Genomic DNA, 12,500 nt, shown 5'->3' on the forward strand with positions numbered 1-12,500 from the left:
GATAGATGTACACAGTTACATTTGTGCACTTGTGCTTGTGGAGTATAAATGTAAGAGCATGAAGCACAGTGTGTCTCTCCCCACAGGCACCTCCCGCCTCACGCCTTGCTTCCTCCCGTCTCCCAGAGTCTACACACCTGCACTCTTGAGGTGAGTACACTTACTCTTTTCTTTCCTGGTAATTGTTTTCACTGTGTTTTCTATTGCACACACTTAGAAAGTAGAAAATGAGGCACTAACGAGGCAAGACTATATACCACCAACACTAAACACAATAATAATAATAAAAATAATAATAATAATAATAATAATAATAATAATAATAATAATAATAATAATAATAATAGTAATAATAATAATGATAATAATAATAATAATAAATGGTTTATTAATAAGGCAGTTTACAAACTGAAAATGTACAGAGGGGGTGGGAAAATACTTAACATTAATCCTGAAGCTAAGCCTAACCTAAAGGCGAAATACTGTTGATTGATGTTGATTGATGGCTCGCACCATGGTGGGAATCGTGCTGAGTCTGTCTCGGTCCGTGCGCGGCGCCTTTAAGGGCGTTATCTTGTTGTGGTGTCTGGTGGCTCGGACCAGGCGAGGTGCGTCAGGCAGCAGCATGTGTCTGAGGCGTGGATGATGCAGAAGTCCCCTTCCAAACTTCTCCAGAGCCTCTCGGTGCCTGGTGGATAGTCTGGACGTCTGAACAGACTCAGGGTGGTCAGGGCTTCATCACAGGTGGTGTAGGCAGGGACAAAGATGACCCTGCAGGCTCTCTTCTGCACTCTCTCCAGCTGGAGCTGTTGAGTGTGTGTGAGGGAGGAGGACCACGCTGGGGAGGCATACATGAGTTTGGGGATGATGAAGGTGAGGCACACTCCCCTTAACTCGTCTGTCAGTGTCCCCAGCGACCTGAGTCTGCGCATCATGTACAGCTTGTAGGTAGCGGATCTTACGGTGCTGGCGACATGCTGCTTCCAGGTCAGCTGGTCGTCCACCGTGACTCCGAGAAGCACATCCAGAGGCACATCGGACCACCTGGAGGGGGTGAGGGCCCACTCTGAGCTGGGGAGAAGGCACTGGTAAAGAGGAGGTACAGAAATGCATCACCACAGTTTCGCTGTGGTTGATGGTCATCCTGCTCTCCTCCGTCCATGTCTGCAGTCGCTCCAAAATGACTTGCAGTGGCGAGTAGTCCGGGTTCCTTTTGGAGACTGGGACGCCCACGGTGCAGTCGTACACATACTTCCAGCGAGGGGGGTGTCAGTGAGGGCGTCGTTAATCAGGAGGAGGAAGCATAGTGGGCTCATCTTGGTCCCCTGGGGGACCCCACATGTCAGCTGTTGGATATTAGAGACAGAGCCCTGATAGCGAACGGCCTGACGCTTCCCTGAGAGGGTGTTGGCTAGCCACGCTACCAGGTTGGAAGGGAGACCCAGACTAATTGCATTGCTGAAGAGAACAAAGTTGATCAACAAGATCAAAGGCTTTTTGAAGTCCACAAAAGCAACAGCTAGAGAGGTGTTTCGCTTCTCCAGGTGGCTGTGGATGAAGTCAAGGAAGCTGGTCAGATAATGGGAGGTGGAGGTGGCTATAATATTTCCAAACTGTCTGATATCCACGGTATAACAAGTTTTGGTGTAGGCCCAGTCATACACAAAATCTTCACAAATCAAGCTAGGGACGGGGGTGATAGAGACTGGCCTGAGGTCACCGAGGGACTGTGGACTGGAAGCTTTGCGGATGGAAGAGACGTAAGATGTCTTCCAGTCCGCGCGGCAAGAGTGTTGGGAAAGAGAGGCGTTTATTATGGGGCATAGCGGTGTTGCTGGCTCTTCCCATATGGGAAGGTCAGTGGGTGTGGTGGATCTTGGTATCTTTAAGTATCCTTGGTATCTTGGTATCTTGGTATCTTTAAGTATCCTCTTAAAAACATCCACCGTTTGGATAGTGGGGGGAGGGGAGGGGGCGGGAAGATGGTCAGGAAGTGGAGTGGTGTGGAGAGGAGGGCAGGTGTGACAGATAGCGGCAAAGTGGTCATTCATCTCCTGAGCCGCGAGATTAGCAGGAAGGTGTGAGGTGCAAGGAAGAGATGAAGTGTGCTTTTGTAGGCCACACAAAGCTTTGCTGCTAGCGAACCACTGTCTGTTGTTGGCCTTCTTGAAGTGGTGTATCTTGTCCGGGTAATAGCTTGACTTGGCAGCCTTAATCTCCCTGATCACTCTGTTTCTTAGCTTCCTGTACAGGACCGGGCAGGAGTGGAACGACCACATCCGCTGATGCATGAGTCTTTTAATGCTGGGCGTCATCCAGGAGGCATCAGATGTGTGCACTGTGACATTCTTGGCTGGGAAGTAGCGGTGGAAGGCTTCTGTGCTGGAGGTGACGTAATTGTGCCATTTTGAGTGGACGTCCTCCACATCCAGCACCTCGGTCCACGGGTGTTGTGTCACCCACCGCCCAACCTCCCTCATGGCTGAGTCAGGCATGGAACGGTGGGTCCTGGTGACAGCTGGCCAGGGGGTCGAGGTGGTGGGTGTGGGTGTCCACAGTATGGAGAGGTGGGTGCTCCGTCCCATGGGAGGCAGCGGCTTGGGGGACGAGTACTGCTGGCATAGGTGTGTCAGTATAAGGTCGAGGGTGGCTTGCTGGGTGGTAGGGAAGTCCACGACCTGGGTGAGGTGTAGCTGGTGTAGGATATCGCTGATATACAATCCGTTAAAGTCCCCACAGATGACCAGCTTGGCAACAGGATACCTCACACTTAGGGCATCAGCAGTGTCACTGATGTGAGCGGTGAGTAACTGTGCTGTGGTGGCTCGTGAGGGGTGGTACACGACGCACACGATGATGGAGGCTGTGTTGCTGAGATGGCAGGGGGGCGTAACTCTCACCCACAGGGCCTCTACTCCGGCAGGAATGTTGACAGGCAGGTATCAGGGGCCACTCCGCCCTTCCCCCCTCCCTTCCTGCGTTCTGTCCTGAGGTGATGGTAGAGCAGGTAGTCCTGCATCGTGCAGTTCCGAAATAGTTTCAAAGTCTTAAGGCACTGTGTAGATGGCGCTGCAAACATCAACAAACAGACCTGGATAGAGCTCCAAGTTTTGCCAAGATTCTGCTGCCATACAGGCTTAGATCAGGCAATATATTGCCTAAGGAGCTGCACGAGGGTAGAGTGGAGCCAAGACTCAGTTACTTGTAGCCCACTGAAGAAAGCTAGCCGGTAGTTAGAAGCTAGAATATAATGTGGTCGATCAACACCGGCCCCACCCCCTCTGCACCGCTGTGAAAACCGTTGCTATGGTGACGGCGACGCCAAACCACTGTAGAAAACGGGATGCAAAGACTTAACGGGATACTTGTTTGTTTGTCCAAGATGGCTAGTTATGACAATGTAAACACAGTGAAGGCATTGTCTGCTTCGGAGATCAATAAACTGACAGCGGCGCAGCTAAAATGTGCACTGAGAACAACTGTTGCACATCAGCCTCATGAAGAGCAGCCACCGAGCTCTGAATTACTCGAAGAAATAAGAAATATTCCAGAAGATTTGGCAGCTGTGAAGGAGATGAAGGAAGAAATAGAATCACTGAATACAAGACTCGATGAAGCCTACATGATTATCCACCAGCAAAACCGGTTCCTAGAATCCTTTGGCGTCATAGAAAGGGTGCTGAACTTGATTATAACTGGGGTCTCGGAGGATGACGACGGCCTGGGAACGACAGATGGAGAGATCAAGACAGTGCTGGAAGCCGCGGGTTACGCCGGACCGATACCCACCGATGTATGGGCAACGATACGACTTAGACAGCCTGACGCACGGAGGAGTCGCCCTATTCACGTGACGCTGGAGAGTCAAGATCAACGAAGCGACATCTTGCGAGTGGCGAAAAACTTGAAGGATACAGGAAGAGACTTTGAACGGATTTGTGTGAAGAAGGACGTTCATCCGGCGGCGAGGAGAGAAACGACAAGACAGAGGACCCGAGAAAATGAGGAGAAGCAGAAACCAGACAACCAGGGAGTGGAAATTACGTATGACTGGCGGCGGCGAGTATTGCTGCGTGATGGTGTTGTGACTGATAGGTATTTCACAAATTTTGGCATGGAAAATTTTGGATTGGGCAATTGAAAATATGTGCTTGTAATATCTGTGGTGTGAAAAATAAGCTCCAAAGCCCTGAAGTGATAAATGTTGCTTTACAATTTGACATGATATGGATCACTGAAATTAAGTAACGTTAATTAGTAGCGTGGCAGGTTTTGATTTATATATGAATAAAAGTAAACAAAATAGTTGGAGAGGAGGAATAATGATGTTGGTGAAGTGTGCGTTGGTGCCATATATCACATGTGCCAACATTGCAGCAGAAGGACAAACATGGGTCGAGCTGTCCTACTGCCCTGGGATGAGGCTTGGCGCCATGTATATCCCACCGGTCGACTCGCCCTACCACGACCCGGCGCTGCTGTGGGAGGGGCAGGTGACCGACTGTGACGGTGCCATAGTGGTCACTGATTGAACGCACGTGTGGGTTGCCTACCAAGTAGAAATATAAACGGAAAGAGATATGAATATAATGGTGTGAAAGATCTTATAAGTAATTGCATGGGCCGGACAATACCCAACATGTGTGAAGAGAAAGAAATGGTAGTTGCTAACCATTTGAAATATGACGGAAAGCAGCGAGGAGAGAATTTATCTTTTAGGCGTAATGATCGCTGGACATCGGAAATCGACCTGTGTTTAGTTAAGTATAGCAGTTTGAATGTCCTGAAAGACTTATGTACACGCCAAGTTATGTCGTGCTCAGATCATGCGCCACTCACTCTAACAATTAACACTGACGTTTTTAAATGAGTAACGCCATCACGGCTACTTGAGCGCGCCAGTAACTTGGGTCGGACGCTCACACACAGTCCTTGCACCACTAATATCGCGACAGGCCTGCTCCATGACAAAGTAGATATAGAAGCGTTCGTGACGAGGATGGCGCTGTGTGAGCCGCCAACCCTGGGCGTGGTGAATGAGGAAAGTGTGCAGGACGTGGTTAAGGAAAGCTGCAGGGAAGTTAATGGAATAGCAAAGGAGTGTAGAAAGACGAATGTCGCGCGTGAGGGAAGTGTAGACCTAAGAAGGAAAAGAGTCATGGAGGAAAATGACTGTGGGAAAATTTGGAAAGCAATTAACTGGAAAGGTGAAATTAATAGTAATGAAGGCAGTACCCAGCCTACTGAGAGTCAATTTAAGATTCATTTTGAGGAATTATTGAATCCATTGACGGAGGAAGTTGGAGAGGTAAACTTTGAGCAGGCACCAAGTATTCCCATTGTGGATGATCCTTTCACGTTTATAGAGGTGGAAACAGCTGTGAGAGGGATAAATAAAAAGAAAAGTTTTGTTGGAATAAGTCCTGCCCTATTAATGAACTTACCTATGAACTGGTTGATGTTTTTTCTTACAATGTTCAATGTAATTTTTGATAGTTTGTGTTTCCCACTAGCCTGGTGCTATAGTAAGTTAACTGTATTATTTAAGTGTGGTGATCGCATGCTTTGTGATAACTACAGAATTGTTAGTATAATGGACACCCTAGCTAAACTCTATGACACACTTATTATCAATAGATTGAAAATGTGGATGGATGTGGACAATTGTCAAGCAGGAGCAATGGAGGGAAGAGGATGCCTAAAGCAGATATTTACACTGAGATTATTGTGTGATTATGTAAAATAAAAGAAACTGAAGTTATATGTATTATTTATAGACTATCGTAAAGCATAAGATAAAGTACCGAGGTCCAAGCTGATAGAATGCTTAAAATCAATAGGATGTGGAAGAAGGATGTTAAAAGCAATTTATGTTATGTATCGCTGCACACGTAACGTGCTTAAGTGTGCCACGGTGGAGTCGTCAGTGGGAGTAAGGCAAGGCTCACCTTCCAGCTGTCTAATGTTTGTGATTTACATTAACCAGATGATTCGTATGCTGAAGGAACAAATAGCAACTAACAGCTACTTGGGCGCACTGCACACAACATCTCGGGATATGTGCCTCAGGAAACTCAGAGTTGTCATCGATTATTGTAATGATCATGGAATTGTTCCTAACGAAGACAAAATTATTTTTTTTGTTTGAAATATCACTCATTGTGGTAAAGTTGCATTAAAAGATCGAGGGACACGTTATTAAGTACTGTGACAGATACAAGTTTTTAAGGGCCTGGTTTACCGACAGCGGTTGTATGAAGGACGTGGTGTCACTACACGAGGCAAAGTGTCAGTCAGTCGTTAACAAATTTTCTACATTTTGTGCCTAGAACCCTGATATGCCTCAGTGTTATAAACGACTTGTGTCTGACGCGGCTGTGTTGGCTGAACTGAGATACAGCTGCGAGTCGTGGCTGACAGACAGCTGTGTGTCACTCACCAGTCAGTACAATAAACTTATGAAATGTCTCCTGGACGTGACAAATAACACAAGCTCAAACTTATGTCATGTTGAATCGAGAATTAAGCCAGTTTACCATACTGTCTGTGTCCGATGGAAACGTTTCTTGGAGAGGAAGCTGACTCTACTCGACAGAAGTGAACCATTTCATGTTGTATTTAGTTTATGCAGAGAAGCTAACACCCCTGGTTATAAGTTTATCCAGAGCGCCAAACAGTATGACAATTATATAAATCCTCTTTACAGAATAATTAATTTAATTACCAATAAGCCACAAGACGCAACAAAGTATCACACATATAAAACAATATTGAATTCTAGTCTTGGTGTCCATAATATTTATTCAGATGACATAATGTCCCTGATTTTACACGTTTGGCGTTTACTAGAATTCGACTGATGTCTCATGACTTAAAGATCGAGACCGGCCGTTGGAGTCGCATCTCGCGGGACTTGCGCGTGTGTCCATGTGACGGGCAGGCAACACAGACTGACCAACATGTACTGCTGGAGTGCGTACTGACGAGACAGGTCAGCCAAAAATATATGATAAGCAAACAAAATTTAGACGAGTTATTTAAAGAAACAGAAGACGTAAATGTTTTGTGTAGGTACGTGTTTGAAGTGTTGAATAGTTATAGGACCTAAAAAGAAAACAATACTTAATTAGAACTACCTATTCCTTTAATATTGGTCAAATTGTGTTAGACGTTATGCTGAGTTATGTATCTATGTTAGTTATAGCATTACTGCTAGTAAGTGTTTGCTAATGCTGGTTACTTTGAATCGCCTAATTCTTAAACAATACTTAGGTGAAAGTGTTGTTATTTATGTTTGTAAATGTATGATTCTTTATTTGGACCACTGGCAAATTTTGTACCTTTCACTTTACTGTATGAATAATTTTTTTGGTCAGTAAAAGTAACTAACTATCACGTTGGGCGGCGGGTGACCGGACCCTCCCATACGACGCAGGAGGTAGTTGCGTTCGTACGTTTGCACGGCAGCACACATTATCCTTTATGTGTCGACACGCACTCGCTAAATGTGTTCACAAGTACAACAATCTCACCAGGGCGAGCCTAAAACTAAAAACTAAGAGTTGAAAACTGAAAAAACCGAGGTCACTATCAATAGGGGGCGGGGAAGGCAGGAAGGCCAACATGCTGGCCGAGGCTGCTCTAGAGCGCCTAAGGTCACACGTTCTTTCCTTTTCCATGTGTGTGTGTGTGTGTGTGTGTGTGTGTGTGTTATAACAAGAGAAGTGGCATTAAAATACACATAATTTACTGACAAGCATTGCACGACAACATTACTGCGGTGATTAAAAGTACTCCTGTAAAATACTACATGGCATCATACAAGCCAGGCAGAAGGGGAGCGAGGCCCAGCGACCTTGAAAAGACCTGAGTGACTGACAAGAGGCATAGAGAGAGAGAGAGAGAGAGAGAGAGAGAGAGAGAGAGAGAGAGAGAGAGAGAGAGAGAGAGAGAGAGAGAGAGAGAAAATAGTGCACTGTACAATTTTTTGTTTATTTCCGTGAATAAATTACGGTGTCCATGAATAGTATTTTTATCTGTAATCCTGCACACACACACACACACACACACACACACACACACACACACACACACACACACACACACTGATAACAATAAAAATAATAAAAAAAATATGAATCAAGGAAAGATGGTAAAGCGGACACTGAGGGTTCCAAGGAAGAAGTAGTAGTAGTAGTAGTAGTAGTAGTAGTAGTAGTAGTAGTAGTAGTAGTAGTAGTAGTAGTAGTAGTAGTAGTAGTAGTAATAGTACTAGTAGTAACAGAAGCAGTAGTAACAGTAGTCGTAATAATAATTATAGTAGTAGTAGTAGTAATAGTAGTAGTATTCATAATAATACTAAAAGCAGTCGTAATAATAATATTCGTAGTAATACTAGTAGAAGTAGTAGTAGTAACAGTAATCGTAATAATAATAGTAGTAGTAGTAGTAGAGTAGTAGTAGTAGTAGTAGTCGTAGTAGTAGTATTAGTAGTAAAAGTAATAGTAGTAGTAGTAGTAGTAGTAGTAGTAGTAGTAGTAGTAGTAGTAGTAGTAGTAGTAGTAGCAGTAGTAGAAGTAGAACGACTATTAGTAGTAGTAGTTTTTTTTTCTTTTATGTAGGAGTGACAATGGCCAAGGGCAACAAAAATATAATAAAAAAAATGCCAACTGAAATGCCAGTCCCATCAAAAGGTCAAAGCAGTGGTCAAAAATTGATGAATAAGTGTCTTGAAACCTCTCTCTTGAAGGAATTCAAGTCTTAGGAAGGTGGAAATATAGAAGCTGGCAGGGAGTTCCAGAGTTTACCAGAGAAAGGGATGAATGATTGAGAATACTGGTTAACTCTTGCGTGAGAGAGGTGGACAGAATAGGGGTGAGAGAAAAAAGAAAGTCTTTTGCAGCGAGGCCGCGGAAGGAGGGGAGGCATGCAGTTAGCAACATCAGAAGAGCAGTTAGCATGAAAATAGCGGTAGAAGACAGCTAGATATGCAACATTGCGGTGGTGAGAGAGAAGCTGGAGACAGTCAGTTAGAGGAGAGGAGTTGATGAGACGAAAAGCTTTTGATTCCACTCTGTCTAGAAGAGCAGCATGAGTGGAACCTTCCCAGACATGTGAAGCATACTCCATACATAGACAGATAAGGCCCTTGTAAAGAGTTAGCAGCTGGGGAGGTGAGAAAAACATGCGGAGACGTCTCAGAACACCTAACTTCATAGAAGCTGTTTTGGCTAGAGATGAGATGTGAAGTTTCCAGTTCAGATTATAAGTAAAGGACAGACCGAGGATGTTCAGTGTATAAGAAGGGGACAGATGAGTGTCATTGAAGAAGAGGGGATAGTTGTCTGGAAGGTTGTGTCGAGTTGATAGATGGAGGAATTGAGTTTTTGAGGCATTGAACAATACCAAGTTTGCCCTGCCCGAATCAGAAATTTTAGAAAGATCAGAAGCCAAGCATTCTGTGGCTTCCCTGCGTGATATGTTTACCTCCTGAAGCGGTGGACGTCTATGATAAGACGTGGAAAAGTGCAGGGTGATATCATCAGCGTACGAGTGGATAGGACAAGAAGTTTGGATTAGAAGATCATTAATGAATAATAAGAAGGGAGGTGACAGGATAGAACCCTGGGGAACACCACTGTTAATAGATTTAGGAGAAGAACAGTGACCGTCTACCACAGCAGTAATAGAACGGTCAAAAAGGAAACTTGAAATGAAGTTACAGAGAGAAGGATAGAAGCCGTACGAGGGTAGTTTGTAAATGAAAGCTTTGTGCCAGACTCTATTAAAAGCTTTTGATATGTCCAAGGGAACAGCAAAAGTTTCACCAAAATCTCTAAAGGAGGATGACCAAGACTCAGTAAAGAAAGCAAGATCACTATTAGAGCGGCATTGACGGAATCCATACTGGCGATCCGATACAAGGTTGTGAAATGATAGATGTTTAAGAATCTTCCTGTTGAGGATAGATTAAAAAACTTTAGATCGGCAGGAAATTAAACCAACAGGACGGTAGTTTGAGGGACTAGAACGGTCACCCTTTTTAGGAACAGGTTGAATATAGGTAAACTTCCAGCAAGAAAGAAAGGTAGATGTTGACAGACAGAGCTGAAAGAGTTTGACTAGGCAAGGTGCAAGCAAGGAGGCACAGTTTCGGAGAACAATAGGAGGGATCCCATGAGGTCCATAAGCCTTCCGAGGGTTTAGGCCAGCGAGGGCATGGAAAACATCATTGCGAAGAATTTTAATACGTGGCATGAAGTAGTCAGAGAGTGAAGGAGAGGGAGGAACAAGCCCAGAATCGAGTTTTTTAGCAAAGGTTTGAGCGAAGAGTTCAGCTTTAGAAAATTATGTGATAGCAGTGGTGCCATCTGGTTGAAATAGAGGAGAGAAAGAAGAAGAAGCAAAGTTATTGGAAATACTTTTGGCTAGATAACAGAAATCACGAGGGGAGTTAGATCTTGAAAGGTTTTGACATTTTCTGTTAATGAAGGAGTTTTTGGCTAGTTGGAGAACAGACTTGGCATGGTTCCGGGCAGAAATATAAAGTGCATGAGATTCTGGTGATGGAAGGCTTAAGTACCTTTTGTGGGTCACCTCTCTATCATGTATAGCACGAGAACAAGCTGTGTTAAACCAAGGTTTAGAAAGTTTAGGACGAGAAAAAGAGTGAGGAATGTACGCCTCCATGCCAGACACTATCACCTCTGTTATGCGCTCAGCACACAAAGACGGGTCTCTGACACGGAAGCAGTAGTCATTCCAAGGAAAATCAGCAAAATACCTCCTCAGGTCCCACCAACTAGCAGAGGCAAAACGCCAGAGGCACCTTCGCTTAGGGGGATCCTGAGGAGGGATTGGAGTGATAGGACAAGATAAAGATATGAGATTGTGATCGGAAGAGCCCAATGGAGAAGAAAGGGTGACAGCATAAGCAGAAGGATTAGAGGTCAGGAAAAGGTCAAGAATGTGCGGCGTATCTCCAAGACGGTCAGGAATACGAGTAGGGTGTTGCACCAATTGCTCTAGGTCATGGAGGATAGCAAAGTTGTAGGCTAGTTCACCAGGATGGTCAGTGAAGGGAGAGGAAAGCCAAAGCTGGTGGTGAACATTGAAGTCTCCAAGAATGAAGATCTCTGCAAAAAGGAAGAGGGTCAGAATGTGCTCCACTTTGGAAGTTAAGTACTCAAAGAATTTCTTATAGTCAGAGGAGTTAGGTGAGAGGTATACAGCACAGATAAATTTAGTATGAGAGTGACTCTCTAGTCGTAGCCAGATGGTGGAAAACTCGGAAGATTCAAGAGCGTGGGCACGAGAGCAGGTTAAGTCATTGCGCACATAAACGCACCATCCAGCTTTGGATCGAAAATGAGGATAGAGAAAGTAGGAGGGAACAGAAAAGGGGCTAATGTCGGTTGCCTCAGACACCTGAGTTTCAGTGAGGAAAAGAAGATGAGGTTTAGAAGGTGTTCTACAGATTGAAAATTAGATCTTAGACCGCGAATGTTGCACAAGTTAATGAGGAAAAAGTTGAGGGGGGTGTCAAGACACTTAGGGTCGTTGACAGAAAGGCAGTCCGACCTGGGGACATTTATGGTCTCCTCCCCAGATGGGGACTCCGAGGCTGGTGTAGGAGTCGCCATGATGATTTTAAAATTTTAGAGTGAAGGGTGTGTGTGTTATTAGGTGCTTGTAGTTTTGTGTGGAGGAAGAGAGTTGTCTTTAGAGGGCAGGCTGTGACTGCCCCCTTGTGTTGTGAGACACAAAAGGAAACGTTCAGTGAGGTCACAGCTGGGTTTAATGATAAGTTCACAGCACCCCCTGAACAGTGCATTAGACCTCACTGGGAGTAATTATCGTTTCGGCAGGTAGTAACAGTTAACAGAAGTAAGCATAGTAGAAGACAGAGAGGGTTGCAAGGAAGTAGTAGTAGTAGTAGTAGTAGTAGTAGTAGTAGTAGTAGTAGTAGTAGTAGTAATAAAAACAGTAGTAACTAATTGTAAAAGTAATTATAGTAGTAGTAGTAATAGTTGTAGTATTCATAATAGTACTAAAAGTAGTCATAATATTAATAGTCGCCTTAATACTAGTAGAGTAATAGTAGTAGTAGTAGTAGTAGTAGTAGTAGAGCTAATATTAGTATTAGTAGCAGTAGTAGAAGTAGTACGAGTATTAGTTTTAGTAGTAATAGTAACAGAAGTAAGCATAGTAGCAGTAGTAATTGTAGTAGTAGTAGAAGTAGTATGTAGTAGTAGTAGTAGTAGTAGTAGTAGTAGTAGTAGTAGTAGTAGTAGTAGTAGTAGTAGTAGCAGCAGCAGTAGTAGTAACAGTATTAGCAGCAGTAGTAGTAATAGTAGTAGCAGCAGTAGTAGTAATAGTAGTAATAGAATTGTAGTAGCACTAGTAATTGTAGTAGTAGTAATAGTAGTAGTAGAAGTAGCAGTAGTAGTAATAGCTGCAGAATTAGCAGCAGTAGCAGTAGTAGTAGCAGTATTTAGGTA

General features: G+C 44.2%; 1 protein-coding gene across 27 annotated transcripts in view; it reads right to left on the bottom strand.

Moving 5' to 3' along the window:
- LOC135097580 (uncharacterized) overlaps positions 1-12,500 on the bottom strand; it is a 62,262-nt gene that overhangs the window by 20,484 nt on the left and 29,278 nt on the right. The gene's annotated exons all lie outside the window — the stretch shown is intronic.

Source organism: Scylla paramamosain, unplaced genomic scaffold (assembly GCF_035594125.1).
Source record: "Scylla paramamosain isolate STU-SP2022 unplaced genomic scaffold, ASM3559412v1 Contig25, whole genome shotgun sequence".
In the NCBI taxonomy this organism is placed as follows: domain Eukaryota; kingdom Metazoa; phylum Arthropoda; class Malacostraca; order Decapoda; family Portunidae; genus Scylla; species Scylla paramamosain.